General features: G+C 34.2%; 1 protein-coding gene across 4 annotated transcripts in view; it reads left to right on the top strand.

The window, feature by feature from the left end:
• MAP2 (microtubule associated protein 2) overlaps window positions 1–27,896 on the top strand; it is a 270,401-nt gene that overhangs the window by 48,834 nt on the left and 193,671 nt on the right. For all 4 annotated transcript variants that reach the window (XM_069467738.1, XM_069467728.1, XM_069467718.1 and 1 more), the window contains exon 2: window positions 16,750–16,798. The gene's annotated coding sequence lies outside the window, so the exon portion shown is untranslated. The remainder of the gene's footprint in view (window positions 1–16,749; window positions 16,799–27,896) is intronic.

Raw genomic sequence — 27,896 nt, 5'->3', positions numbered from 1 at the left:
TCTCAGAGCTTTTTCACCAACCTTAGTCTGGGAAAAGCAACATTGGAGATTTTATTTCTTGAAAAATACACAACGTCCATGTGATTAAATGCTCTTCATTTTCTTCTCAACCACAGGGTGCACATTCAGGCCTTAATTGTGCCAGCTGTTCGCTTAACCCATCACCTAAATATTGCTTTTAAATATAATCTGTCTTGATACAAAGCCTTTTAAGTTTTCTTTATTACAATTCATCTTTCTTACACTAAACTAAACTTCTTTTCCTCATTCGAGAAAAGTGAGCTCTTTAGAGGAAAAAATGAAAACAAAGATTTTTTATTCTGCACATGTTAAGGCAATTCCTTTTTCCTGTCTTAATTGAATTCAGTTAAGCATTGAAAACCTTCACTAGAAAGATTGGCTGAGCTGTTTTTCTTTTTAAATGAGGCCAAGTCTTGTTGGCACTCATGACGGTGACCATACTGCGAGAGGGCTCGTTGCCAGCAGGTTTAACATTCAAGTCCAGGATTTGATGACATCTTCCCCAAGCTTCTTCAAGAGTCTTGCAACAAAGCCACCTTGCAGGCCAGGGGTGTGAATATTGTACAAGTGTTATTTTCTCTGCTTTTCTGGTCATTTGGAAAAAAATGAGAGTCATCCATTGATTTTTTTCACATACAAACAATTCATGGTAGACTTGGGGAAGCTGGGTGAAGGGTACACAATAACCTGAGACATTTTTGCAACTTCTTGTGAGTTTTAACGTATTTCAAAAGAAAAAGTTACATTAAAGAAAAAAGACAACCAGGACAACTAAATACAAAGACATCAAACTGTAATACATAAATATGGCTCTATCTTTTTTTAAAAAATCAATTAAAAATAATAATAATGAATAAAATATGAGTTTTTTTCTTTTTCTTTCCATTGCTCTAGGCACATGTATGTGAAGCTCACTCTATGCCTAAAACATTTCACAACTGTCCGAGTAGAGAGCAAAAAAGAGAGCACTAGGTTATTTTTTATCCAAAGCAAAGTCAATTTTAAATAAATATTTACTTTAAGCTTGTCTCTATCTCTACCTATGTTTCTTTCTCTTCCCTACATCTCTCTCCCCCTCTTTCCATCCCTCGTAACTTTTTTCCCCTCCTCTCTCTGCACTCTGATGGTTCTGGCATTGAAAGTACTAAAAATATTACTAGATTACTCTTACCCTGTTGCGTTAAGAAAGTACCACTTAGGCTAAAGTTTTGTACAGCCTGGTTCAGATCAGTTAGGTGTGGGAAGAGCATGAAAAAGAAACAAAAAATTATGGTAAACATTTCATTATTGCTAGTTACCTGCAAGGGAAAAACATCAATTTTAGAGGTTAGGAACCTGGCCTCTGAGATCAAGCAGTACAGATTAAAATCCTGATCATGCCTCCTACCTGTGACCTTTAGCAAGTTACTCTTGGTGCCTAATATCCTTATCTTTAAAATGGGGGTGACCATATTATCTACCTCGTATGTTTATGAAAAGAACCATATGAGTTAATACATCTAAAGAGTTCCCAGCATAGAGCAAGAGCTCAGTGATTATTGGCTTATGTATCTAACTGAAGGCAAATATTTAGTACTGCCAAATTCTCAAAATGTACCTGAATATTTGAAATATAATTTACAGAACCTCACTCGAGAAGAACACAAAACAGGAGCAGTGAGAGATAACAGTTGTGTCATGGAAACCCAGCACATCACAGCTGCTTCCACGCTCTTGTTGCACAGTCCCCTTTTTAAATGTATGTCGGGCAGGCATGGGTAAATAATTTAGGATCTTACGGTGTTTATCATACATTATTAAAATACCAACTTGCAGTGACTGCTACCTGCAATTCACTATAAGTTTCTACATTTTTACTTTGTTACTATGTTTCTCATTTCTTCTCCAGATTTAATTATCTAAATATAAATGTTTTCATTGATCTTCTTTGATGTTTGTCTTAAATTAGAAGGAGTTTCCTATATTTTCACCAGACGTTCCCCCTTTAACTAAATGGGATGAAATTCAATAAGCTGTATAGACTCTTCTGGGCTTTGAGAAAAGCCCACTTTTATAAAGAAGTGTCTGACATTAACCTAGTCACACAGTTTTATTGGCTTGCCTTTATTTAAGCAGTTTCATTTGTTGAGAAGCAATTAATATGCTTTGAATGATGAATAAAATGAATATTAATTTCTAATGTCTTAGCATATGTCTATTCATTTTCAAGTTATAAAAGCAAGTAATTTTTTCCAGGTGTAACTTCAATAAACATGGAATATTTTCTACCATAAGAAAATATTAATACATTGGTTTCCAATTTAAAATTGATTGACTTTTTCCCTTAAAATAGTTGTACAAAAGACATACATCTCTCATTTTTATGAGGCTCTGTATTTAATTAAAATTAACAAGAGAAGGGATTTTGTGGGGGTTTTTTTGGTTGAAATTGGCATAGGAACCTGCAGAAATATTAATACTATAAATAATTTATATAAAACTTCATTACAGGAACTACATTGACATTTACACTATGCTATTAATGCAGTTATATTTTAAATCACGTTACTATTTGCTTCATAGACAGAAACTATGTTAATAAAGATTAATTTTTTGATCAGTTATCTAGGCCTAGGCATTTAATAAAGAGCTTAAAATATGACGCTCAAAATGATATGGTAGTTAGATTTGCTTTTTTATTTCCTACTTCTTAAAGTAACAATGCTGATTTCAGAGTTCTCTGAGCCAGGGACATGATACCTAAATAAGTAATAAGAGCTTGGAGCCAATAAATTATAGAACAATTTAGAGATTCTGTAATTAAATGTGGTATATCTGACTTTTGGCTTGAGATAGAAAATAGTACGATTTTGGACTATATAAAACAATATTTTTATTCCTCAGCATTCCATTACCAAAATAAAGAAGCCAAATAAATTTTAAAGTTTGTTAATTAAATTTTTAAGAAAGATTTGATAAATTGTAACTTTCCTCAGCCTTACTAGGTATAATAGTTAAACATTCCAACCTTTTCCAAATTATGCATCAAAATAAAATTGAGTTGCTAGTAGAGAGCCCAAATGATATTTGTGCAACTGAACCCATAAATGTGTTTTATTACTGCTGTTGGTTCCTGTACTTTACTTAAGTCACATGAATTTGTTTAATTAAGGTGTAATTTAAGTTTAAGCTGCATTTGACATTTTTCACAATTTTCTTCATCATTCCTTATCTAATAATGTACATACTGAAATAGCGGATAGGCTTTTAGCTAAGTATGCACATTGACTAAGAATAGTTAATAGAACTTAAAAGAAGTAGAGGATCACTATACCAAAGAGGGAAAGCCTGATAATGTTCTGTTAAAGATGAGAGTCTTCCTTAGGAAAATGGCAAATGGAACTTTAAATATAATTATATAGTTTACCAGATTAGTATACTCCACTTAGTACTGTAACCATTGGCTTTATTAACTGAAACCTGTTTATTCCACTTGCAGATAAACTACTAGGTTGTAGTTTACATAGGGAACAATAAGACTATTGTATACTTTTTGTTCTTATACATTTAATTTTGAATAGTGTTGAATTTCTGGCTGAGTCTGTGGATTCCTGGCATAAGTGTTTAAAGATGATTACAAACTAGAATTGCTTTATTTGATTTTGGAATCACATATTTTTTTGCTTAAAAAGTAACTTGCAGTTGTCTGAAGGTTTTTTTTCTTTATTACATACTTCATGTTATGGTCCATGAGCAGACATTAGCCAAACATGATTCTCTTTTATGTATCAGCCAAAATGTGGTGTTTGAAGTAAATAATAAAATTTGATATCAGTATTTACCTATAACAATCAGTATCTTTCAACTGCACAGACAAAAAAACTTAAATGAGTTTAAACTAAAATAAAAATAAAAATATTTTAAAAATCCAGAAGTTCTTTTGGTATGGGGATGGCAGGAACTGGGTTTACCATGCAAATGTTAACTCAGTCTTATTCTTGCCCTTGCTCTCCCTTGTTTGTTCTCTCTCTCTCTATCTCTCCATTCCCCTCTGCTCTGATTCCTCTTGAAGTATTGGTTCATCATGAGGCTTTCTCTCCACGGTGAAAAATTAGATACCAATAGCAAGCTTCAGATTTACATGATTGTTACATATACTCCCTTACTAAATTATATCTCTTTCAAGGCAGCGTGTTATATTTGCCTTGTATCTCAACATTGTACAGTATAAACATGAAAAAATATTTGTATAAGTGAATGGATCAATAAGTTAATTGTGCTGAATTAAAAATATAATAGTCATGGGTAAAGTTAATATTAAGTGAAGTAATGTCACCATCAGAAATCTAACGTCAGTATCGTTGACTTCAGTGTTAGTACATTTTAGCCTGTCTTGCTAAAAACTAAGTCTTTTCCCATGTGACACACATGGCCATATGTGTTTGGGTTAATGTATTGTCAGTTACAAGAAGTAAACAGATTTATACAAGCATATTATCTAATGAAGAATGGAGCCCCTGTTATATACTAAACTTTCTGATATGCTCTTAACATATATTATCTCATTTAATCTTCTAAGAGTTCTGGGAAATAGGTATTGTTATCCCATTCTAAAGATGAAAAAACTAAGACTCAGACATATTTAAACACTAACTGGTAGGAAAAGTCTTAGATTTTTCCTTAGTCTGAACTCTTTTCATCATGCCACCTACCTTGAATTTTTACTTGTTTCTATAGGATTAAAAAATATTTTTAGTAACAAAATTTGAATACAAATGTACCACATGATCTATGTTTTCCAGAATTATAGCCCATTTTTATGAAATATTACCACCTTAAACAGATTGATTTTTATCTTGTCATTTCTACAACTATTAGAATATTTTTCTTAATGTAAGACTTTTATACTGACACACAGAAAAAATTCTACAAAATTACTTTTGCTTACATTTTTTATTACTGGATATTATGCATGTTGCTAAGATAAAATTTATAAATACAGAAAAATGAGATGTCTAAAAGAAAAGAAAAATATAAGCATTGAAAAGTATGTCTTATTTTGATGTTTATTTTATTACTCCTACTCGTACCTACATTCAATGGTACATTTACTTTTTGTTAAAAAAAAAAGGTGTTCTTGAAATTTCTTATTGTTGGTACAGTTTACCTATTATGGTTCTTGCTTATGTACAGGAAAAATACATTTGAAATTGGAGGTAAAAATGTCATAATTCACTATTCAATTTGGCTTGCGTCAATGCCAGAGTTTCTGGTAATCTTTTGAAAAATTTCCAAGTTACATCAACATGTTTTGCCTTAAGAGAGCACACACAATTTACCTTTATCCATCCTTTCATCATGGGGAAGATTAAATAGAATGCATGTGACCAGGAAAGGTGGGTGACAGCTGGGAGAGATTTTCTTAAAGGCCTCAGAGCCTTTCTGGAAGATTGATGATTTTGCTCCATTTTCTTCCAGTTTCCTTAGCTTACTAAGGTCATCACCCTTTCAGGAAACTGGGTGCTGTACCTCATTTACTCCTGACAAGTTAGATGACCCTGGAACTTTCCTCTAATCTCCTAAAGCTTGATTTTTTTTTAAACAAGAGTAACAACTCTGATCTCCTCTGTTACTTCTAAAGATAATATGTAAAGAAAAATTAATTTGCCTTTGGAAAAAAAGTGATGTTAACTCTTGTGGGCCAATTTGTATGGACTGTGAACAGTGAATGACTTCTCCCTGAGTGCAGTAGAAAGGCACAGGCTGTTTTCTTATAGCAGTGAGCGTTTAGTTTATACTTCATTGCTAGGAAGTCAAAGACAGTTTATTTGATGCACCATAACACTGAATCTTATCTTTCTCAATGAATTTGCTTGGGAGCAAATTACTACAAGTCAGCAAATATTTATTCTGCCTTTCTAACAACTTGGCATTCTTAATTTCGAATTGGTTAGAAAATGAGGCCTCTTCAATTATTTAAATGTCCCTTGTCAGCTATTAGCAGTGGTGAAAAAAAAAATCTTCTTAAAGAACTTGGATCTACTATCTCTGTTCCCAAAGGCACACTGAAATCTGTTAGATGGAAACACAATAGCAATTGTGCAGCATGACTGCAATTGTGACAAACACACAGCAGAAGTTGGTAATTGGGACGCTTATTACACACAGGAAGACACCTGTTGACTTTCTCTGCCTGCTGGAGAGTGTCTGTAGTTACTCTGCTGTGGGACTAGCTCCATCAAGTGCTGAGCCCTCCCAGAAGTGACAGGGTGACCTGCTATGCAGGCTAATGCCAGCTGTCTTCATGTGAGTCACCTGGGACAGCATTTTAATGGTATCTTACTGCTGTCAAAGCTTATTTCCCTCTCCTGTTAACTGTTTGAAGATTTTTGTACCAATAGGAATTTTATCTGTACTGTATTGTAAACAATTTTGTGTTTGGCCTAGGGAAGAAGAGCTAATCAATTCATGATGGATGGATTATAGGATGCACCTTCTGTAGCTTCTTTTTTTATTATTATTATTATGTCAAAAGTTTGGAAATAAAATTACGCGTTACTATTTGGAAACATTTTATTGGATGAGAATATCAAAATTCAGTTACCTGTGTTCCTTTCTTTCTGGATTGTTTTCTTTCATGCATGACATTTGACACTTTGTCAAGCAAACAATTGAAGATAGGCCATTACCAAATATTAATTTTCACTGGCAAGGAGATGTCGTGCTCGTGGTGAGTCAGAGCCAATTAAATCTAGGTCAATAGAGGTATCTTCACTTATAGAATTAAGCAAGACTGTACACGTGGGAGAATTTAAAGTCCTACAAATGTAAGATGTTCGTTTTAGTGTTGGCACCAACACTACTACTACAACACCACACTAGTCCCCAAAATTTATTTTTGTACACTTTTAGAATTCACATGAATTCGTTACAATTGCACTTTCTAATTTAACTCCCTTATGATTTATCAGTGGCTGGGGATCTGCTGGTTAAAATGTTCCTCTCTGAAAGGGCAGCAGATGAAGGTCTATCTTTCTTGCTTTGATAAATGTCATTTCAGCCTCTACTTCTTTATCGCTGCTTAAACTGGGGATGGAGAAAACTCCTAACTACCATTCATTCTCTCACCCCTTCACCCACTTTATTTTCTTTATAGCAATCATCATTATCTTAAGTATTTGGGTTTCCGTATAGGAATGTAAGCTCCAAAAGGGCAGAAACCTTGTTGATAACTTTTTTTTTAATTTCAGCATATTATGGGGGTACAAAAGTTTAGGTTATGTATATTGCTCCATGCCCCCCCCCTCCGGCCCCCGAGTCAGAGCTTCAAGCCTTGTCGATAACTTTTCACCACCGTTATAACCCAGTCTAGAAAAGTGTCTGCCTTGCCATGAAGCAGGTATTCAAAAAACGTTTGTTAAAAGAATGAATAACTAACCCACAAGGGTATTCCATTTGCTTGGGAAAACTTTTTTGCAGTAAAATAATGATGAGGTATCTTGGTCCACAGTCAGACCATAAACATTCTATTTAGCTGTTCAGTACCACTTCAATTATATCAAAGATGAAATAGACCAGATTAGAAATTTAATCACCATTTGTAACATTTTGCTTGCAGTTTTAAATACATAGTTAAAAAGATTATAAATATAGGTTTGCCTGTATGTGAATTATAGGGAAAACATGTACAGTTAATTTAAGCTATTTTAATTCTACTGGAATGCTTTTTGGTCCGGTGCTACTTTGGGGGAAAATTAAAGCATTAACCCTTGATTAGTACAGTTGAGGGATGATGGAATCTGAGAAAGTACTTAATATTTAACATCTGGTAACAGCAGATCTGCTTCCTATATTAGTGCTTTCAGACTTATAGGAAACCCCAACTTTTGCTGCAGCTACGTTTGTTCCAGACATACGATTTCCCATTGTAATACATAGATTCCTCTGGAATTCTGACTTCTTTTTTGGTCCCTTGTATGTAACATGAAATGCAATAGGAATATTAAAATGGATGAAAATGTTCTCTGTAATAAATAGTTCAAAAATTAATCCTTTTACACCTCTTTTGGGGATTGGCAACTTTTATTTATTAAATTGTGCTGGACTTGTGCATTACAACGACAACATATGTACGAGTTAGACACACCTGGACTCATCCAAGAGAAAGCCTCTGACTCAGAGAAGTGGGTCCAGAAATGTGTGGAATGCTCCAGTTTGGCTTGTTAGTGCTTTACTAGAGTTTTCAGGAAATTAGAGCTCTGGAAACAGATTTACTTTATTGTTCAAGGATTGCCTATAGCTATCCATTCCTTTGAAATTCAAGCTTCCCTCAGATGACAAAATGAGGCTTTGGTAGGCCTAGGAGAATGTGTACTTTTGAATGGGATAAAATCTTGATTGTGGCATTAATCTTACAAAGCATCCCAATGCTGGACGCAAGAAGCATACTGCCTGCCTGATGTGGGCCTCAGGTATATCCCATATCTTTACAAAGCTCAATTGTAAATCCAAGTATTAATGAGAAGATGCTTTGTTAAAGATTTTCAACAAATAATTAATAATGCATTCACTTTACCATAAAACCATTTCAAAAAAAACCTCAGACTTTAAAGACTAATGATTTGAGTAAGTAGATAGATTTTCATACTGCTAAAAATAAGCTTGTTGGCTTTTGCAGATCTTTCAATTAACTGTGCTACCTCATTATCAAAATAAACACAGCATCGTTCAGATACATTTTAACTTCCAAATAACTCGTACTTCTTACTGCTGTTTTTCATCATACACCTTGAACAGGTTAACTTCTTAAACTATTTATATGCCTAACTAACGTTAATAAAATAAAAATTAAAAAGAAGGAAAAATGGAAGGACCTTAGGTGAGAATATAAAGACCTTTTTGTCATAGATCTTTGAGGTAAAGTCCCAAAAAAAGTTTCTTTAAAAAATAAATACTGCTGTCTTCCCAAATTTTTTGTCCCTCTGAAAATACTTAGAGAAGGAACTGTAGGGGACTGGGGTTTTTCTTTTCAAAATTCATCATTTGTTTTCTTATGTTTTCTCCAAAGCATGTTTGCTCCAGTTGCTTCTGCCTGAATTTGAATATGCCAGAAATTGAATATCTCCAATTCCTTGGAGAAATCACACAGTTAGGACAATCCATCAGTGTCTTAAGCTTAAAAAGAAAAGATGAAAAAATAAATCAATATACACTGGCTATATACCCATATATGTATGTATTTCACATCATCTGTGATTTTTGTCATATCTCTGCCTTAATAAAAGACACTAGTATAATATCAATTAATTAGAAATCTTTATCTTCCCATGGGTACTGGATATTTAATCTTTATAAGCTTAACTTCCTCCTGGGAATAGTAATAGTATCTGCTGTGTTTGGTCTTGTGAGGATTAAATCAGTAATGCATGTGATAAGCTTTGTACAATGTCTGGGTAATATTAAGCACTTAATGCTCATTTCTATAACTGTTGTTGTTTCTGTGTTAGAGATAGCATTCTGGCTTCATAAAACAAATTTCATGATTTAGGTATTTGAAAATTCTTCACTTTAAATGGGTACTCATAATTAGTTGCTGCGTCACCTTGTCATTATTTCCTCAGTGTTATGACAGTAGATGGGGGAGTTAGGTCTAATCTCCCAGCATGTAACTGGTCTTTACCCTTAACTTCCATTTCCAGCCACTGTTAATGGCAGCCACAGCAAACACGTCAGAGTACAGAACATTCCATTAGGAGTGATACTTAGTGCCTAGCTTCCCACGACGTTGTTTTATATGAATAATACAATGTCTAGAGGTGAAATTGGTTGGAGTGCCCATGACTCAGCCTCTTTTTCCGGGGAGTGACTCATTCCACATTTATAGATCCCTGATTTTGTGTCATATACCACTCTAAGTGCTTGGAATACAAACATAGATTTGATGGGTCACTGACCCAGAGCAGCCCACAGTCTGGGCAGGCAGGATATGGCATTCATTAAGAACAATATGGTCTCACAGACAGCCAGTACACTTTTAATGTTATACCTACCTGTCGAGGCAAAGTGTGATCAAATATACAATAATGTGGGCTGGCTGAACAACCTAATTCTTTGATTTGGAGCACATACTTCTGATCCTATATAGATATATTCTAACTTAACTATGTCACCACAAATTTAAATCTTTTTTGTTTTGTTTTAATACTAGGATTTCACTCTTTTTCATATCACATAAGATTGTAGCCTCCATGGATAGGTCAGTTGCCTGATGAATGCCTTCTCTCTATTATCCTGCCAGAAACTCAGTGTGTCTAATAAAGCCTACCATCCTCTACTCTTGCCCAGCAACCTGATCTTCCTTCAGCCTACCCTATTTCTAGGAATGTCACCATCTTTCTAAGTGTCTGTTTGTTTTAAACCATCAGAATTCTCTTATCTCCTTTTCTCTGTCTGTGCCTTTCATAGCTTATCAATCCCTAAATTCTGCAGGCTGTAGCTACTGTAATGGATAGAACTATGCCCACCCCATTTATATGTTGACGTCCTAACCCCAATTTGACTATATGTAGAAATAGGGCTCTTAGGAGGTAATTAAGGTTAAATGAAGTCACCAGGGTGGAGCCCTAATCCAGTAGGATTTGTGGCTTTATAAGCAGAGGAAGAGAAAGAGATCACTAACTCCCCTTCCCCTGCCACCATGTTTTTCTTTTCTCCACCATGTGAGGACACAGTGAGAAGGTGGCCATCCACAAGCCAGAAAGAGAGCCCTCACCAACACCCAACCATTCTGGCACCCTGATTTCAGACTTTTAGTCTCCAGAACTCTGAGAAAATAAATTTCTGTTGTTTAATCTACCCAGTATTTTGTAATGGCAGACTGAGCAGACTAATACATATACCCATTTGATAGCTCAAGCACTCTTTCCCTTTTAATTGACACTCTCTACCTGAATGGACTCTTCATGACTATTCACCTGGACTTCTGAGGGAGTCATCTAAATGGACTGTTCTCCTTTAAGCTCTCCCATCTCCCATCCAACCTACACAGTGTTGCTAGATTAAATTTCCTAATTATTGCCATTCTTGAATTTAAAACCTTAAGTACGTGTCCTTTGATAGCTCAGCTGGTACAATAGAGGACTGTGAAACGTTTAGTGATTCCCTTTAGCTTACAAAATTAAATACATTTCATTACATAGCCTCCTCAGATTGCTTTTCCAAGTCATTACTCCCTATATAGACCCAACCTAACTTTTCACCTAAATATTGCTCTTCTTGTGTGTCGTACTCCAGCTAGGTAGAACTATAGTATTTTTCCAAACGTCCCCTGGGCTTTGCTTTTTCTATTACTTTTTTTCTGCTGTGTTCATTGTCTGAGTTGGTCTCCTTTCCACTCCATCTCCACCTATCCAAATCCTTTGACTCTTTCAAGGACAAACTTAAATGTGACTTCCTCTGTGAATCCTTGTCTACATAACGGGATTTCATTTTTTCCCCTTCTTTGATCTCCCAGGAGTTCTTGGCATTTCTTTGTGATAACAGGCATTTTCTGCTTTTCATCATGGCATTTTGTGTTTTGGCTTTTTCACAACCACCCCTACCACACTAGATTCTAGCTAAGTAAACTCTTTAAGGACAAAGAACATTAGGTCCCTGAAATACTAAACAAAGCTTTAAAAAAAACACAACTACCTGGTATCTTAAAAATATAATTATATACAAATAAAAGTACTTAAATTTATTTTTAATAGAATTAATTTTTAATGTTTTGTAACTGCAATATTCCCAACATTTGTTTCATAAATTTTAACTCAAGAATTAGCTTTTCTATTACTCACTCAAGCAATAACAGTTTCTGTAAATTAGAACTAAGTGTAACTTTAACAAGAGAGAAGCAGCATTGGAAAAACTTTGAAAAGTGGCTTTTCAGTTGACAGTTGACCTTGACAATCCAATAGCTAAGATAATGTCTGCTATTTTCAACTTTTATTACTTGTGAGGTATAAACAGGCATACTTTAATTTTATATGGGTATAAACAGGCATACTTTAATTTTATATAGGTATAAACAGGCATACTTTAGTTTGATATAATGTTATCTGACCATCTCAATATAATTTATAATATATAGACAGGAAAACATTTCTCACTGAAAAAAGAGAAAAGAGAAAAGCTTTAGCAATTAACTCTCACAATTAATTTCTGACATTTCGCCTACCTTTTGGATTAGGAGAAAGAGACTGAGGATGGAGAAGTGATACTTTTTTGTATGCTGATAAATTAAGCTGCCTGGGGGCAAATGCTGAGTCCTGTTGCAAAGAATTTTATTTGTGTTATGCTTAGGACATTGTTTAGCAAAATACTACACAAAAAGTTTTGACCTGTGTGTTTGAAATGGCAGATGTTCACAGTGAGGACTGAGCCTTAGGGCAACATCAATCTTCACTGTTCTGTGCCTAGTTGCTCAATAACTGGGTTGGTTGGGGGAAAAAAAAATCCAAGGAGTTATTTACAAAGCAGCTGCTCTTGGCACTGCAAATGGAAGCGCTACCCTTATGACAAGAAAAACAAGCAAACAAACAAAAGCCACAGAATAGCTAGCGTGAAGCCACCACGTCAAAAATGAATACCTCATTTCCCTTAGAACTTTATTGCCATTAAATATTTTTAAATAGAAATTGTATATATTTTAGGGTACAATATGATGTTTTGATGTACATATATTATACATGGTGAAATGATTACTTCACAGTAGTGAAGAAAATTAACATGTCCATCTCCTCACATAGTTACCTTTTTTGATGAGAACATTTGATATCTACTCTTTTAGCAAATGTTCAGTATACCTTGCAGAATTATTAACTATAGTCATGCTGTCCATTGGACCTCTAGGATCATTTATTCTATATAACTGTGACTTTGTATCCTTTGACCAACATCTCCCTATTCCCCCAGCCTCCCCACCATTCTATACTCTGCTTCTGAGTTTAGCTTTTTAAGATTTCACATAAATGAGATCATGCAGTATTTTTCTTTCTGTGTCTAGCTTATCTCACTTAGCATAATGTCTTCCAGGTCTAGCCATGTTGTTGCAAATGACAGGATCTCCTTTTTTAAGTCTGAATAATATTCCATTTGGTATATAAGTATATATATTCACAATTTCTTTATCCATATGTCTGTTGATGGACACTTTGGTTGTTTTCATAGCTTGGCTAATGTGAATAATGCTGCAATGAACAAGGGAGTGCAGAAATATCTCTTCAAGGTACTGACTTCATTTCCTACGAGTATTTACCCAGTAGTGGGATTGTTGGATCATACGGTAGTTCTATTTTTAATTTTTTGAGGTACCTCAATACTGTTTTCCATAATGGCTGTACCAATTTACATTCCCACCAACAGTGTACAAGTTTCCCTTTCCTCCACACCATCACCAGCACTTGTTATCTTTTAAATGATAGCCATCCTAACATGTATGAGGCAATATCTCCTTGTGGTTTTGATTTGCATTTCCTTGATGATTAATGACTTTAATCACTTTTTCATATACTTTTTGGCCATTTTTATGTCTTCTTTGGAAAAATGTCTATTCAGGTCCTTTGCTTTGTTTTAAATCGGGTTGTTTTTAAAAGAATACTAAAGATATCAAGATATTAATCTAATGTGCCAAAGAGCAATTAGCAAGAAGTGGCAATGGTCAAATGTAAATTGAGGCTGAAAACTTTGCACACAAACAAATGGGCAGTTCCATGTAGATTTTCCCTGGCTTCAAGCAAGTTGCAAACCACTTTTTGTCTTAAGCCATTGGAGTCATTAAGTAACAGTATCATCTGGGGATTCATCATTCAATATGCATTCAACAATTATGGAGCAAGTTTTTATGCTAGAAACCATGCAAGATCCTAGGATAACAGCATCTCTTTTTTTATTGTAGTGAAATATATGGAACCTACAATTTACCATTTTAACTATTTTTAAGTGTACAGTTCTGTGGCATTAAGTACATTCACATTGATGTGCCAGACTTCGCTTATTTTTCCTAGTGCATATTTGCATCTACAGCACAATCTCTTTTCAGATGCCTTTTTCTTGAGGGATGATGATTGATAATCAACACGATTAAAATGCATATATATGCAGTATACCCACTACTTGTTCTTTGTCTTTTGTCACCGAATGTTCATGTGTATGTACCATTTTAGCTGCCTCTTGCACACATGATAGTGCACGTGCACACTCAGCCACACGTATACACACTCAGTGTGTTGAATCACTGTCCTTCCCACTCTCTTAGCATTTTTCCCTCTTATTTTACAAATATATTTTTTCTTTCTCTCTTTTCCTTCTCTCACCTTTACTAGTCTTTTTATTTTAGATTTCTCCTACTTTATCTTTTCTTTTATGGAGCAAAAATGAAAAAAAGAAACCAATTATGCTTAATAGAGAATGTTCCAAACTTTCTCAGTGTATGGCACCCTTAGTATCTCATAATTATATTTTCATGGTGCCCCAAGTCTAAAAGTTGTACCTCACAGTTCCATTTAATTAGCATAGTAAGTTTTAGGTCCTAACAACTTAGTAGCCTTTTAAAAAAATAATACACATAAATCGAAAGGAAAACTATTTTCATTTTATACTGAGACACCCACAATTATTTAGTATTGGGATGTATGCCTGTTGGATACTTCCCAGCCTTCAAACCTTGGAGTCACATTGGACACTGTTGTCCTTATTTATTTTTTTTAATTTTTTTTTATTATTTCAGCATATTGTGGGGGTACAAAAGTTTAGGTTACGTATATTGCCCTTGCCCCCCTTGCCCCCTGAGTCAGAGCTTCAAACGTGTCCATCCCCCAGACAGTGCGCATCGTACTCATTATGTATGCATACACCCATCCCCTCCCCCACCCACATCAATGTTATTCCTAAATGTGCTCTTAGGTGATGATCAGTGAAACCAATTTGATGGTGAGTACATCCCACATTGCTTTTCATGCAGTATTTGCTTTTATATCACAAACATCATCGAGAACCCAACCTTTGCAAATCTATGACATCTTTGGAGGAATGTAGCATGATCTAATATTGAAATTGTGAACTACTTCAAGTTATTAATAATAATTTGTGTGATGTGTAATGGATATTGCTTTTTTTTAATATAATGAAAACATTTCACCATTCCCTTGTGAGACACAGTTAGGGAACTATTGGTTTTATAGCCAAAAGATAATCTTTGTATCAAAGAAAAATAATATTGGGTGTTTGAAATTGAAGTAGAGTAAAGGCATTAATCTTGGGAGTCCCCCATAGTGCTCCCAGATCTTTTTTTAAATTTAAATCTCCACAGATGTATCAACCGATCATTGTATTCTTGTGTGACAAAGTTCACTTTTCTTAAGCACCTGCCCTTAGGATTAAAAATTAACTATTTCATATTCAACTGTTATTTTTGGTAGTTTATTAGTATTTTCTTTATATTATTTTATACTGTTCTTTTCAATAAATAACTACTGTTTTAGGTTAATTTAGTTTTTAGACTTAGCCTAAGAGTACACTAGTAAAACATTCTTAACATGTAGAAGAACATATGCTATCTTTCAAAGAATTAACTTACAAACATACTTCTAGAACCTAACTTGTTTTTTAATTGGAGACTTTGCCATAGATGCTCCCTGTGCAAGTCAAGAATCTCAGTCTGTCATTTTGAAGTTGTTTTTTGCTATCTGTCCAAAAGACAGGTTGATTTTTGGCAAAGAAGCTTTTTGTCCCTGGTTTGCCTTCTTTGTTGCTTTTATTTGACAATGTGCTTTTCCAAGTATTTACTTCTCAGGGTGTTTTGATGGTGAGGCTTAGCTGCAAGAGATCATTGGGAAGATTGATAGTTTGCCACTAGAATTGTCTTATTTGACCTTGGCTACCTTTAGACTGATTGTTGATTCTGGATTAAAAATATACAGACTGTGAATATTAGATCAGATTAAGGATCTGTCTTAGTCTGTATGGGCTGACATAACAAACATATCATAGACAGGGTGGCTTATAAACAACAAAAATTTGTTATTCACAGTTCTGGAGGAGGAGAAGCCCAAGATCAAGATTTGGTGTCTGGTGAGGGTCTGCTTCCTGTTTTTCTGCTGTCCTCACATGGCAGAATGTGTGAGGGAATTCTCTGTGATCTCTGCTTTGAGGGCACTAATCCCACGTTTTATAGTTCTGGGATCTCTTTGTTAAGGGCAGTAATCATTTTCCAAAGGCCCCGCCTTCAAATATCATCACATTGGGGATTAGAATTTCAACATGTGAAGTCTGGGGGTTGGGAGGACACAAATATTCAGTCTATAGCAGGATAAAAATGCACTAGTTTTATTATTTTTGATTTAACATCTTTCAGAAAAAAAATGGTAGTACATTAGGAACAGAATATGTTAAAAAATTTTGGTTGTTTTAGAATATAAGCATAAGACTTCTTCTTTAAATAAGTAGAAACTATTGAAAATAAAAACAGGATCTAATTTTAATATTTAATATATGTATTTAAATGAATTCTATAAAATAATTTTAAGTTTAAAGTTTTATTACTACATAACCCTCTTATGTTGCAAATGAAGGTGTTTCAGTCAGTACATTTTTTGGGGTAAGGAACAAGTCACTTAACTTCTTCTAACTTTACCTTCCTCTTTAGTAAAAGAAAAGGCTAGATCATTCAACTGATTTAGTTTACTCAATGATTTTCTCTTTTTCTTTTAGATTTTATTGATCGGATCCAAAGTATCTTTGACTTCTGGCTGGAATTAAGGTCAGTGCTGCATTTATATCGATCATGAATAAACTGTAAAATAAAATAAACACATCTTGGGTCTTTAGATAGCTAGGTCAGAGTATTCTTGCAAAGTGTGGAAAAAGCTTAAATTTTGTAGGCACTGAATATATTTCAAACTTGGCCCACTGGCAAACATGGTTCCCTAAGCAGGTTTGTTTTTATAGTTAGTATAATTTCTTTGGTTATTGAATGTTGAATTTATTTCACCTTCACCTTATTAGCTGAGTTTTGATTAAAGAAAAGATTGCATTCTAACTCATTTCATTAACAGAAATATTAAGATAATTACTTCTCGGGAAGGCTGGCTAATGTTTTAAAGAATGGTCAGCATTCTGAATTTGCAGGAAAACACTTTTGAATTCCACAATTTGGTACTCACGGAGGGCAGACTTGAAAAAGTGTTCGTCAAACACAAATTTCAATTAATTAGCAGAGTGTTAAGATGTCATTCCTTTTGTTCTGTTTTCTCATTAATTGGCTTTTATAGAAGACTCAAAATCAGCTTAACTGAGCACAGAGTAATAACAGTCTTAGAGAGTCCTCACAGCAATAGGCTTGCAATTTCATTTATCCTTTCTGTTTTTTTCTCTAGAACATGTGTTCAGATTTAAAAATAAAATCAAAAACTAACCCCTGACTGAAATTAGTACTTTTGTTGCTCATAAAAGAGCAAAATTCCAGGTGTTGCTAAACTTTTTATATAGGCTTTTGATTAATGATTAACATAAAGGAAAACATTGGCTTTTCATTTACCCTTACGAGATTAGGAATTTTCCCTTTAAAGCCTATATTTAACCCTTTGAATTGCAGTGTCTAAAATATAGCAGGCACACAGTAAATATGTACCTTTTTTGGGCTTAATACACATACACACTCAGATGAAAAGTCTACTATTATTTCTCTTTTCAAGTAAAAACTGTACTTTCCTATCTTTGAAATCTGTATGGAATGAAGTAAATAGAGTAGGTTGGAATCGTGCCTATAGATAATTGGCGACTTAATAAAGAAAACAGGTGAAATGTCTACTACTGTTAATTTAAGTATATTTATAAACTGTGTTATTTTATTATGTGTTGATATAATTTGGGGTCAAATTTTTGAAGACACTTAACCTGGCTTGCTCTTTTATTCATCCGTTGGTATACACTATATAAATTTGTGTACATTTAAATGTACAATTTCTTTTACGACTTTTTTGGACTTTTTCTCCTTTTTTTTTTGTCCCTGCCAGCCCCCACCCCATCTACCTACCAAGCAGAAATTACAAGTAGAATGAGATTTTTGCAAAGTATACATCTTTGAATCAGTAGTATTTTCAATGCACCGGGTTAAGTTTAAATTGTAAGTTTTCATTTTACTTAGAAGTAAATCCTTCCCTTCTCTTCTTTAATTAGAAGTAAACTCCTCCCTTTCTGATTTTTGTTTTATAGTTGGTATGGTCAACATGGCAATTTGAACTTTCATCCTGCTCTGGCCACTTTTCAGAAAGAAAGAACACTAAAAAGAAATAAGATTTTTGTTAGATTAAAAAAAACTGGAACAATGATGCACAAAAAAAATTTTAATCCAATCCCCTACCTATCTTCCACATGGAGAGTTTTTTTTTTTTTGCGGGAATACAAACATAGCGTGTGTTTAGTCAGTATGACTTACCTATTTTGAAATAAATGTATCAATTAAAATATATAGAGTATACATATAAATGGAAACATGCTTAAACCTCTCTCATTACCAGGTCTTCCCACTTGAAAATATGTGGTTTAATACAATTGGTAATGTTTTTCCTTTCTGACTGAGAATGAAAAGATTATTAAATTTTCTAATCAGTTATCTAAATCATATTTTGTAATAGCAGCTACATGTAGCAAAGCTTTTAAAAAAATGTAGTAACTAACCAGAAACAACTATATTCTCAACACAAAATATTATGTAATGAAAATTACCATTCTTTTCTTGACTAGAGATAAGTTCTCTTAGTTTAGGAAAAAAGAGTTTCCCTCACAGAAGAAGCTTATTTTTCTATAATAATGTTAGCTAAGCAAAATAATTAGTGTTGCTAAATAAAAGCAAGCTATAGATAGTTATATATAAAATAGGATCTCGGAAATGTCATTGTAATATTTCATGAATTCTAAGATGCCTATTTTTTCCACATTAAGCTACGTAAAATTAAGTGATGCTATAGTTAAATTGGAAGCATTTTTTTCCTTTCTGAGTGACGAATGATGTGTGTCTTATAATGGATTGTGTCTTAGATTCTAAGAAACACAGTGTTATTAAACTTAGACTGGAAAAATGTTTTAATCCCCAAAAGTTACTACAAAAATTCCAAATTATAGTGAAGTCCAGAAACTAGGGCAGTAGACTTGGCAATGATTCTTAACAACATTTTAGCCACACTCTTTGCCTTTTTAAAAAAAATGTGTATTGCTTTTCTGATTTATTTATTTTTCATTATTAATACTGCTACCAGCATTTGGGTATATTTTCCTCCAGTTTTTATTGTGTTATGTTTTCAAAAAATTGAAGGTAAATTTTGCATCCTATAACTTTCAGTTACATGAAAATGTGATTTTTAATGACTGTGTAATATTTTATCCTATGGATATTCCATAATTTATTTCACCATTTACCAATTGTTGGACATTCAGAGTATTTCCAAAATCTCGCTATTATGAATAGCATTGCTATAAATAGCCTTCTACTAAAACATTTATGTCCACTGCTGACATTGTACTTAGTATCAATTTGTAGAAATGGAATTATATAGTGTGAAATTAGTATATTTGAGGTGATTGGCATGTACTTTGTGAGTGATCTCCAGAATTATTGATTGTACTAATGTGCACTTCACTAGTAGCATATGTAGTCTGAATTTCAGAATGCCAAAGCCAACATTAAAATTAGGATTTCAAAAATTTTTCTCAATTTGATAAGTAAATAATGGTTTCTCATTCTTTTAATAATTTAACATAAAATAGAAAACAGATGCTTATAATGGAATAGTCATGGGTCATTAAAAATATCAATTGACGCATCATGATTTCCTTTTAGAAAGAATGACTAGGAAATGTTAATTTTCCTTGGCTCGGTCATTCTCAGCTTGGGAAAACTGAGCTTTTGCTATTGAAGCAATAGGCAAGACTTAGAAGCTAAATGATTTTCACTCTTTAAAGACAGATGATAATGTTAATTATATTAATTATAGTTTTCTTGAGAAAGTGGTTGAGGACCCTGAGGAATGGGACAAGGGAGACAGTTTTTAATAGAGTCCTCAAGTTTACTTACAGTGGTAATATTGCTCAACAAGTAGTATGAGGTGCAATAGCTTTTCTGGGAGTGTGTGAAATACTGTGAGAAGAAAAGAATTAAGATTATTTTACAAATCTGAAAGAAGAGAAAGGTTATATTACTTGTTAGCTAATGCTTAGATTTTATGAATTTCTCTCCTCAGTATTTTAAAAATATTTAGAGTATTTTTCTATATTGATGCCTACTATCTTTTAGTTGGATTTTTGCAAAACCAAAAGTTAAAAAGAAAATATTGTGTAGAACTGGTTGCTATCTTTTATCCATGTTTTTTCTTCATCCTATAAATGAACATTTTTCTTTATCCTTTCTCTAAGGATATCCTTCACACTTCGATAGTATTTGCTCATGCTTCTTTATGTTATGATTATTTCTGGATATCTCCCCTGGCAGTCCATAGGCTCTTTAAGGAGATACAGGGGTTTCTACCTTTCTGCTTCTTGCCCCAATAAGACCTTATAGGAAGTGGACACCTAGGAAATGCTTATATAATGAATTATGAAGATCCTAAACAACAATGAACAATTTTACTACCTATCTGTAGACTAATCATAGAGCCACATATATGTGTGCATATGTATGTATGTTATAGCAATCATTAATCATTATATTCTTTCCCTTCGTGATGGAAAAGTTGAGCAAAAAAGGAAGAACTTTAAACAATAATCACCCAAAAGATATTTGAAGCGGCATTAATTGTTAGGTTTAATTTGAGGAATTTAGGTATGGGGAATAAGGGTATGAAAAAGGTGATTGTCATTCTATTTTATTCCTGCATTTAGCATAATATAATAATATATTTGTGGGAAAAAATATAAATTCTAATTATTGGTTTGACATAAGACACAAAGTGACTTTGAAATTCTGGAAAGATTCATAGAATGCCCAGTTATTTGTTTGCCACTTTAAGGAGAGAAAGCTGCTAGAATCACATTTCAAACTGGAAAGACCAGGTAGTCCTTAGGAGAATTTACTTTCTTGTGTGCAGCTTTCTGAAATCTGAAGCATCGTAAATCTGTATCTTCTCTTTTTTATAAAAGTAATCCTTTCTTGTTAAAAATATTCCATTCAAGGAATTAGCTCCTGATGTGACTTGGAATACAAGAAGTGTGGAGGGGGTTGAAGTGAGTGTGGCAGACAAATTTGCTATCACTTCTCATTTTCTCATATGACCTAATGAAGAACGTTGAGAATATACGTGCCCACAATTGCTCCTTTATTTTGACAAAGTCTTGCGATACTGAGGCAACAGGCTTGTTGTTGCGATAGAAGACAAATATGAAAACAATACCCACTGAGAGTATCTTAAAGAACACATATGGGATCTGTTTTTTTTTTTTTTTTTCCATGTGAGAAAAGAATATTCTAGCTGATTTTTTTTTTTTTTAGCTAAATGTAGGAACAAAAGGCTACAGAACACAACCCATTGGATGTATTTTCATACAAACCCCATAGTTGTGAAATGAATCCTGTGGATTTAATTCACCGACCAGCTAATCTTTATTCTTTTCCTAAATTTATCTGAAAGAAAGAATGCCATTCCAAAGGATAACACAGCTGATCTTTTGGCAAACTATATCCTTAAAGACTATTATGGCTTATATCTTATTAGAGCAGTTTGGATAATTTAGAAACAAAAGAAGCACATTCTCTTTTTAGAAAAGAAGGAGTTCTTTCATTTAGAAATCTTTCATTTTATTTTCTACTCATTGCGAAGTATGAACTTTATATTATTAAAAGAGATATACTTGGCCGGGCGCGGTGGCTCACGCCTGTAATCCTAGCACTCTGGGAGGCCGAGGCGGGTGGATCGCTCGAGGTCAGGAGTTCGAGACCAGCCTGAGCAAGAGCGAGACCCCGTCTCTACTAAAAATAGAAAGAAATTATATGGACAACTAAAAATCTATATAGAAAAAATTAGCCGGGCATAGTGGCGCATGCCTGTAGTCCCAGCTACTAGGGAGGCTGAGGCAGTAGGATCGCTTAAGCCGAGGAGTCTGAGGTTGCTGTGAGCTAAGCTGACGCCATGGCACTCACTCTAGCCTGGGCAACAAAGTGAGACTCTGTCTCAACAAAAAAAAAAAAATAAATAAATAAAAGAGATATACTTTCTTGTTTCTCAGCTTATATAAATCAACATGAGATTTGTTAAACTTATTCATCTGAGAACAGAAAATCATCAGTTTGCATCAGAAGAAGGAATATAACATATAATACATATATGTGATAGATATATAGATAGATATACTGCTAGTTTTAGATAGTTTTGCCAATGAACAGTACAAGGGCTTCACTTTTGGGTATGCTTTCAGAGTCATTCATGTGGAAGGGGGTAAAATTATGTGCTTTTCTGAACTAATTCTTTCTAGTTGTTTAGTAATATAAAAATGTTAGTTGAAAAATCACTTATTGTAACAAACCAACATGGATTGGATTTCCTTCCACTTTATTCAGTGTTTTATGATCATTAACTTAGATTGCTTTAGAGTATTTTTTTCCATTCTTTTCATCATTTTTCATCTAACTATTGAAGAGCTGAATTTAAAAAAAGAAACACTAAATACATTAAATGGATGCATCTATGTATATATGTATCTCTCTTTTTCTCTCTCTCTTTCTCATCTATTTAAGGGTTTATTCCTGTAAAATAAAGTTTATAGTTTAAAAAATAGAGCAAGTGATCACTTAATACATTACTTTTTAGGACATTAATAGTTATTTGGAACTTTAAGTATTATTGCCTTAACTTTATAAATAGAGAAACTTAGCCACTAAACTAGACAGAATTTTTATAACAGAGTATTTCTCTGTGAAGTGTAATAGAAAAGTCTTTCATGGAATAAAAATAAGTATAAAAATACTCATTTACTCAAATGTAATTACTTGCTTATAATATGCAAGTATATAGCATTCAGTACAGGCTTAAATTGTAAGATATTGATGTTCATAATGATAAATAAGACAGTGACCTTGATATCGCTTGTCTTAAGATGTTTCACTTAACTCACCAGAAAATTGGTTTCCCTGATCATCACCTAAATACACATCTGGGAACGACACCAATCGGATATCAGACTGAGGTGGGGGGTGGGGGAGGGGATGAGTGTATGCCCACATAATGAGTGCATTGCGCACCCTTTGGGGAATGGTAACGCTTGAAGGTGCTGACTCGGGAAGGGGGGGGTGGGGAAGGGAGGGATATATACCTACATGATGGGTGCAATGCGCACTGTCTGGGGAAGAGACATGCCTGGAGCTCTGACTTGGGGGAAAAGGGGGTACATGGGCAACATATGTAACCTGCAATTCTGTATCCCCCATAACAATAAGATGAAATTTAAAAAAAAAAAAGATGTTTCACTTATAGAATGAAAATACTTTTTCAGCCTTTTGCTTAAATCTATTGTCATCTATTAGTCCTGCTCAAAGTAGCTCACTGGAACAAGAGTACTTTTTAAAAACACCTATGGGGGCATCTTGAAAAAAATTTGTCCAGAAAGGAATTGAGGGTCTCATTTCTGAGACCGTTAGTAAAAATAAGATTATGAGCATTCCCTCCTTCCATTGTGGTGTTTATTTTCTTTCAAGTTTTTTTTTATCCTTTAGAAATTTTAGATAAGTTTGGAAATATGAGAAAAAAATCAATCAGTGAACAGGATGTTTATATTGACAGGCAGCTTTATAGATACGAACCTTTTCAAATTTCACTTTGACTTTCCATTATCCCTAAGGGACTCGGAGACTTAATTTAGATCATCTGGCTATAATATCACAGGAGGAGGACCTTTGGACTTAGGGTGCCCCTTGGAGTTTTCTACCTGTTTTATCTGTTTGGAAATTACGATGCAAATCTTTTACTATTAGTCGTGTATTTGAATCAGGTACGAGCAGCCATGTAGGCTCAGTGAAATTAATGCCCAGAGAGAGATTGTACTTACATATTCAGGCAAGGCTATTACATAAGCATTTCAATGGAATGACATTACCTTTTCTTCTATTTCATATAAGTATGTGCAACATAAAAATTACATAATGTTCCATGTTAATAATTACTAAAGTTACCTTAAAACATTTTATGTAACTTGAATGATCTATCATACATCTACTAGAAATATAACCCCCCCCCACAAAGGAGTTACAGAGTTTATATTACTTCTATCAAACATCATCCTCTCTCTTCCACCATACCTAGGACTGCTGTGTTCCTTTTACATTGCAGGGACTGAATAAATATTTGTTAATTTTCTGATTTTCTCATATTTGGGCAGTGTTTGTAAACTTTTTAGCTGGTTATCACTGAAGTCCTCAGTTACAGAGGGAGCATAAAACCTAGTGACCAAAGTTGTCTTAACTTATATTTAGAAAATAAGGAAGCTCTTCACCTTTACATAAAGAGAATACAGAAGTCAATTACTTCATTTATCAACAAACTGTAGAAAATTTTTAGAAATATAATGTTGTGTTGACCCAAGTAAATGACAGGCAAAGATCTCAATCAATGAAAGTTTATTAAGCCAAGATTTTGAGGACATGCCCAGAAAAAACACTAACCTCAGACAAGCTGTGGCTGCTTTTCCTAAGGGGAAGTTGGTACCTAGAGCATTTTAAAGGCATACAGAAAGGAGGAACAAGCCGGGAGGTGCTGATGAGACGAAGTGGTTAAGTTCCAAGAAATCTACATTTTACCTAAAATAAGGGAGCGAAGGAAGCATCAATTATGTAGATGTCCCTGTATAGGTAGAAGAATGTCTGATTCTGTTTTCAGTTCTGTTACATGTAAGATAAAATTGTAATTCATTATTAGTATGAAATCGGGTAGGCTTTAGTTTTATGTGCCAGACATAGGTACAGTTTGCTTGTCCTTGCTTATGGGAAGTTAGCAAAGAATTTCCTTAATGAATGATCTGTTGGGCCAGTTCTTCACAGGTGCCTGAGGCTTTTACCTTCTCTTTTGCATAAGGATTTGAGGGGTGGGGTGGCCTCGAGACTTTGATTTTCTTTACCACAATGTATGACAAAATGTCAGTAGAGGGCCTTAAAAAGTGTTTGAAATGTGATTTGATTTGTTTTGCTTTCATAAAGTTCTCTCAAGTAAATAGTTTCTCTTTGGATTAAACATAGCATTTTCTTCATTTTCTACGTGGTGGTTTTCTTAGAGAGAGTTTTACAAGCTCATTATCTATCTCATAAAGCCCACCCAGTTGTTGTTTTTGATACTTATCTCTTTATTTCATCATTTGACATGGCCATAAATGGTATCCCACTCAGATATTCAAACAATGTACCATTTACTTGGATGTAGGAGTCATTAGCTAACACAGCCCTACGTGGAAATACACCACTTCACAGGGTGGAAGGGCAGTGAAAGGGTGGGGGGACCAGGGGGAGAAGCATGCCCAAGGAAAAGAGAAAAGTTTATGTAAAGAAATCCTAGTGACAAGGTGAATGTCTGATAGCCAAACATTTTTTTTTTTTTTAATGAAAGAATAAAAAGTAAAACGTCCCAGATGATAACCCATTTTTGCCTGGTCCAGACTTTGGGAAGCCAAATTATATTCTTCAATCTCGTAGTTCCATGGGCATGAACTTTTACTGGGCAAAGAGAATTTATAAATGATAGTGTTTTTAAATCATGGTTTGCCATCTGTACTTTCATAATTAAATCTTTGCATATATGAAGTAAGCCTATAAGAGAAGGTGCAGTTCCAATGAAGCAGAGCAGTTATTAATAAATCAAGTAGTGAGAAGTTATTAATAAATCAAGCAGTTCATTTGAAAGCTAGAGTCTATGAATGCTTTAGGAGTATCCAGAACAGTCGCTGTCATCTGCAATAGCTTACAGTCAAGTTAAGGAAAGAGAAAACTAATCCATATCAACAGTCACTAATACTTGGTCATTTGATCAAATACTAAATACAGACCTAACTTTGTAGAGAGAAGATGGAAAGAAATCACTGTGATTTAGAAGGGCCATATTTTTTTAAAGGATTTTCAGCTGGGTTTATAGGTTTGTAGAATTTATTAATAAATAGGCACAATAGTGAGAGGTACAGAAAGAAGAGTATTTGAAAGGGGTCTGCAGAAGCCAAGGCACAAAGTGGGGAACGAGGACTGGGAAGTTAGGAAACCTGATGAAAGCATGCAGGACAGGTTTACGTTAGACCTGGATTTGGCCTCTTCCCTCCCTCCTCCTGCCTCAGTCTTCTACTTCTTTTCCCCACAAATATTTGTTGAACTCATTCTACATATATCTCTTTTCCAACTGTGAGCAGAAACCCAATCCATCGTGAGATTTTTCATATTCTTTTTGTGCACACAGAATAGTTACATAGAGAAATACTGGTGAGGATGTCTGTTCCAACAGCTTCCTTTAATAAAATTATGTTTTTGTCTTTGGTATCGTGGAAAGAAAAAATATCTAATATCTATATATAAAAATATCTAATATATCAACACATGGAAACTACATGTTCCAACTAACACTATTGATATCTGTAATAATAGTAATAATAATAGTTATTATTATTGTTTTGAGGCAGAGTCTTGCTCCGTCACCCCGAGTAGAGTACAATGGCATGATCACAGCTCACCGCAACCTCAAACTCCTAGGCTCAAGCGATCCTCCTACCTCAGCCTCCCGAGTAGCTGGGACTACAGGAGTGCACCATCATGCCAAGCTAACTTTTTCTATTTTTGGTAGAGGTGGGGGTCTCGCTTTTGTTCAGGCTGGTCTCGAGCTCCTGATCTCAAACAATCCTCTCCAGCCTTCCAGAGTGCTGAGGATTACACATGTGAGCCACCATTCCCAGCCTTAATTATTTTATTTTGGTATCAATATTACCAAGTTTGTTTATAATTAAAGATAAAGGAAATAGTAAAATTACGTACCATATTTCTTTAGTAAAATTTTAGATGGAGAATTTGGACTTTTACCATTTAAAATCTTTGTTAAATATCTAAAAGGGCTCCACTACAGGGAGAAGGATTAATTGGATCAAAATTACTGTGGAAATATAATCAAAAGCAAAATCTTATCCCTACCCAGAAATCCTCTCCACAAAGGTAGGAGAAAAAGAAAACACTTTTATTATCGAATAAACATTAAGGCAGAATGTGATGCATATCACAGGTAGTCCTCTAAGAGATTATAAAGACCACAAAGAATTGCACCCTTTTACACAGCCAAGCAGATACATCCCATTTCTTACAGGCTTTTAAGATAAACAACTAGTCCTCAAGTAAGGGGACTTGACAGCACCATCCTAAATTCACCTAGTAATTGGGTGACCATCTGTGTTAGCTAATTGGCTTTGTCCAGGGAAAAAAAACAAACTTCTCATACCTTTAAGACTGGAAGTAATTCTGCAATTTGGAGCGAGGAGCCTACCGAAGTTAGGCTCCTACCCTCCCATTGGAACTGCGAGGTAGAGGAGCTATCTCCCCTGATGTTTGCATTTCAAAAAGATTGTTCATAAGTGCTTGAAGAAACAACCCCTAGTTGTGAGACAGAGAAGAGGCTTAATGAGTTATTATAAAGATTTATATACATTTGAAAAGGACTGAAAAGAAATTCTAAAAGAAAAGAGAGAGTGAAGTTCCTATCCACCTTTATTTTCAACAGGGAGAATATTTTAAATTTGTATTTGCCCTTACAATGTGAAATGAACAAAATAATTGTTTCTTAAGAAAAGTAGCCAATGGATGTTTTGTTTCTCTGAATAGATTGTTAGTATATTCCAAAACAAAGAACAAATAGGCTTTTTTA

This window comes from Eulemur rufifrons, chromosome 1 (assembly GCF_041146395.1).
Source record: "Eulemur rufifrons isolate Redbay chromosome 1, OSU_ERuf_1, whole genome shotgun sequence".
In the NCBI taxonomy this organism is placed as follows: domain Eukaryota; kingdom Metazoa; phylum Chordata; class Mammalia; order Primates; family Lemuridae; genus Eulemur; species Eulemur rufifrons.
Note: the sequence above shows the minus strand (reverse complement) of the source record. Positions and strands in the feature narration are given on the sequence as shown.